The sequence below is a fragment of the Choloepus didactylus genome, chromosome 12 (genome assembly GCF_015220235.1).
Source record: "Choloepus didactylus isolate mChoDid1 chromosome 12, mChoDid1.pri, whole genome shotgun sequence".
Lineage (NCBI taxonomy): Eukaryota > Metazoa > Chordata > Mammalia > Pilosa > Megalonychidae > Choloepus > Choloepus didactylus.
In genome coordinates, this window is record NC_051318.1 from 35,259,499 (window position 1) to 35,264,127 (window position 4,629).

The 4,629-nt window shown below is 41.2% G+C and overlaps 1 pseudogene; it reads right to left on the minus strand.

Moving 5' to 3' along the window:
* Positions 1–1,686: 1,686 nt before the first annotated feature.
* On the minus strand, positions 1,687–3,536 carry LOC119506807 (annotated as a pseudogene).
* Between the last annotated feature and the right edge of the window lie 1,093 nt (positions 3,537–4,629).

The following is a 4,629-nucleotide window of genomic DNA, read 5'->3' on the forward strand; positions in this document are numbered from 1 at the left end:
ACCTAAATGGACCATGTAAACTCAGTCTTAAAATGTAGAATATAGGGGACCTAGAGATAGACAGAAGCCAGAGAAGGGGGAATGGTTACCTAATATGTACAGAATTGTTACCAAGGTTGAAGTTAAATGTCTGGGAATGAATAGAGGTGATGGTAGCTCGTTATTGGGATTATAAGTAATAGTGCCAAATTGTAGTTGAATTTGATTGAAAGTGGTTGTTTAAAGTCATGTATGTCACCAATTAACACTACAAATATAAATAAGTTCTTGCATGAGCTACCATAAATTAAAAATAATAATAATATAGGGGTATATAGGAAAAAACATAGCTATCGTGAACTGTGGGCTATGGTTAGTAGTAAGATTTTAATACTCTTTCATCAACAGTAATAAATTTACAACACCAATACTATGGGTCAACAGTAGAAGGATAAGGGGTATGGGGGATTAGGGTTTTATTTTTTATTCTTATTTCTTTCTGGAGTAATCAAAAATTTCTAAAATTGATCATAGGGATTTTTGCACAAGGATGTGATGATACTGTGAGCCAGTAAGTGTATACTTTGGGTGATTTGTGTGGTATGTGAATATATCTCAATAAAATTGGGAAGGAAAAAAAAAAACACTCCTAACAGATACTTAAATTGAAAGATTGCCTACTTTTTTTTTTTTTGAAAATTGACCCATTTTTAATCATTTAAAAACAAAACACAACACAACACAACATCACATTTCCTTTTAGCATCTATAATTCAGTTATATCCAACACTCTAAGACCAACAAATAACCCCCTACCCAGGAGCAAGGAATTAAAATGAGACGCTGAAGACACACGAAGGTGAATGCTGAAGATCAAAGTTCTGGCTGTAAGTTAGAAGTCTTCCATTCAAACACTCTCCAGTGCTTTTTGTTTCAGTTCATTAAAGTGTTTTACAGGAAGTTCTTTAAAATAATTTCATTCCTGACACCAGGCTTCTACGATGGCATACAGCTCCATGAAATTTGTGTTTCTGTCTGATTGACAGGAATAAAAAGTGATTTTTATTTTTGTCTTTTTGGTGGCGTAGAAAAGTAAAACTATCAGCCAGATTCCTTTAGTAAGAAATGAGGAAAAGAAGAGGTAAAAAAAAAAAAAAATCTGTGCTGTGCTGGGTGCTGGTTTCTATTTGTCTTTCCAAGAGTATGACTGCAGAAGAGTTCAATCACACTCATGCCACTACAATGATGAGAATTAGTAATCTTTTTTTTTTACATGATAAAAAGGAAAATACCCAATGGACATAAAAATGGTCAAAAGGATTTTTGTGTGATTTTTTTTATTGCAGGTCAATTTTTTTTCCAAAATAAAGATTAAAAATGGGCATATAACTGGGATGGTAACTCCATTGGACATTCCAATTCATCCAGTCACTTGTCCCCATATAGGGAAGGGAGGCAGACCTCAGGTTTTATTAGTAACGTGAGAGTAGTAAACAGGTGTGCTAATGGCAGCTTATTTGCAGTCCATCAGTCCTTTGAATAAATGTAGGAAAGCATGGCTGTAGTTCTCTGACTGCCCACATCAGAGCACATTCAGCTGCCATGAAAACTAAAAAGGAAGAAAAAGTATATTTATTCCAAGAGCCATTTACTGGCATTTTTTAAGTGCCCTTTTTTCCGTAGAGCCCAAGCGTGGCGATAAATGCATTAGGGGCTGCTGTGATTCCCACCATGAGCTCCCATCCTCTGAGGTCCTGAGAAAGATAGTGGATTGGTCCTGGAGCCCTCATGAAGGGAGGGGTCGGTCCCATTGGGTGGAACATGTGTGGTCCAGGACCTGGGGTGGGGGTGGAGCAATACCAGGCGGTGGTGGCAGGGCAGTGTCCACTCCGGCTGGAGGACCACTTCGGGGTAGGGTGAAGTAGTTGGCAGAGGTTTCTGCTGCTGCTGCAGGAGGAGGAGGAAGAGCTCCCAGCAGCCCTGGAAAGGCTCTAGCTTGATTCCAGAGTCTGTGTTTCCATCCTTCTCTTTTCCTTTTCCTCTGGCTGCTTGGGATCGTCTCCATTTCACATTGAGCCTGCAGCCATTGACCATCAACTTATTAAAGGACTTTTTCAGCAGCCACTTCTGCAGCTTGCCTTGTTGCAAACTGGATGAAAGCAAACTGCTGTCTGTGTTCAACAGTTATTGTCCAAATCTCTCCAAACTGGTAGAAATGATTTCTTAGATCTGTCTCAGTAATGGTATCTCCCAGACCACCAACATATAGAGTGGTGAGTCTTGTCTTCTGGTGGATGCAGTCAAGGCATTGTTGGAGCTTGCTTTAGAAGCTTATCTGCCACAGGGTCATTGATTCCATAATATCGGTCTTTGATGTTCTGGTCAGCAAGGGGGTCATCTGGATCGGTAGGCTTCTTACATCTGTATGGACACTCCACTCCTCTCTTACATTCTCCTTTCACCCAGAAGGAGCAAATGTGAGGTCGATTACATTTATAATCGGGTGTTGTCTGGGCCAATTTAAGCAGCACTGGTGGATGTGGCTTTCCCCAGCATACCGACTGGTCGTGTTCCATCCGAGTTAGAAATATCTCTCTCCGTATTCTGTGTGTAGAACTCCTTGTTGACATCTGACTTTGGCATGTCATCCTTAAAAGACAATCCCACATCATGAAACTGGATTGGCAGGCCATATTCTAGGTCCAAGAGGCAGAAATTCTTCAATCTGCTGCAGGTTTGGCACACTTGGGTCTTCCTGAAATGCATGCGAACCCCAGGGCACCAGCGAAACACTGTGAACGGCCTGGCACAGATTTTGCCTTCCTTCCATAATTTTCTTTGATCATTCAGATTATACGGGTTTTCTCCAAGACACATGTGGCTCAGTATGGGGAAGTCCACATCCTCCCAGTTCTGCCTGTTACAGGTGTTGGAACGCAGAGAGGTCGCCTTCTTGAGAGCGTCCGGAGGCAGCGGTGGCTCTCTGGTTGGGAGAGAGCACCGCCACCATCCCGTCAGGCCCCGAGACTGGCTCCCGGCCACTCCACATCTTATTTCGCATCTCAGGATTGCCTTCTAAAGGGCAGTTTTCAAAGCAGAATTTCCCCTTCTCCTACCTCAGCAAAACAATCCCTGGGAGGAGATGTAGCCCAAGAGAGCCAGGAGAAGAACCTTAGGTGCTTTCAAAAATAGCCCCACATTCAGAAAGGATTGCTTCCCAAATGCTTCTACACAGCTTCTAGCACCTTCTGAGCTAAGGTCTATTGCACGAATGGAGGATCTGGAGCCAGGCCTCCTCCCCTGCCATCTTTATTCAACAAGATCAAGCAACTGGATATGAGTCTCAGAGACTCTGGCTGACAGATGGTATAAATCCTCTAAATTCCAGTTAGACTGAAACACTAGAATGTTAGTAATACCTGTCCTGCTCCTACTAGACTATTAACTCCATAAGGTTGGTCCAGATCCACTTCGACTGCCCTTATATCATCAGCACCTCGCCACGTGCCCAGCACACCGCTCACACGGTGAATAAAAGAATGAAGGGATGAATGCATCCTGCCTCGGGGTTTTGGGAATATCAAATAAGATCAAGTAGGAGTTATAAACTACACTTCTCTGCAAATAGCTAAAAATAAATTAGTTCATATTGTTACTCTCAGAAGTCAATACAGTAGGCATGGTTTATTACAAAAATTAAAATAAACCATATTTATATTGGAAATCATTCCCTGGAAAGAACACATTTCTATCAAATAATAAAATGTAAGAAATTACTTATTTTGAAAGTCTCAATATTTAAGTCGTATGTATAGGATAATAAATACATTTTATATTAAAGACATAAATACCATGTGCAAAGAATTAACACTGAGATTAAATGTATTTTCAATCTTAAGAATCAGTACGGAGAATTAAAAATAACAAATGTCTTACAAATAAGAATTTAGCCATATTTCTTCTCCCCCAAACAAACACAGACACACGCTCCACACACAAGTCAAAAAAGAAAGTCTGTAAGCTATTGTTAGATGCTACAAACTGGAAAGCTTTTTATCTGAGAAGGGAGGGAGAAATTATTGGAAGCAGCCATCTCCTAGAATCTTCCCAGAAACAGCCAACTGATGGTGGGACGGAGGGGGAATTTACTGATGACTTTGGAGTACCCAGAAACAGCCATCATAAGATGTAACTCAAGTAAATTAAGCTGTCGTCATAATAACCATGATGTATATGAAGCAAAGGACACTGAAAAGACAGGTTTCTTGACACATAAAACATGTTATTATAAAAAGGAGTGTTGGGGTTTAGAATTTGTCAGCATTTATGCTGCTCAGTCTAAAGAAGGAAAACATTGTGCCTGAAGGTCATTAGACAGGTGACTCTATAATAAAGGAGAGAAAGAAAATCTCAAGTGGACAACAGATTTCTCTACCTCAACTCGTGCCGATTCTGTGCTCAGCAAGCAACTCTCCAGTGACTGCTTTCCTTCACCAGGTGCCTTGATACTGGGGGAGGAAGGTCCTGGATTTTTCTTCCTTTCTGTTATCAAGGGTTCCTCTCAGGGTCCATATGCCTCACGTGTAGCACACAGCATTACTGTGTACATCCTCCTCTCTGCCTGGACGGACCACAGGGCCGTTGCCTGAG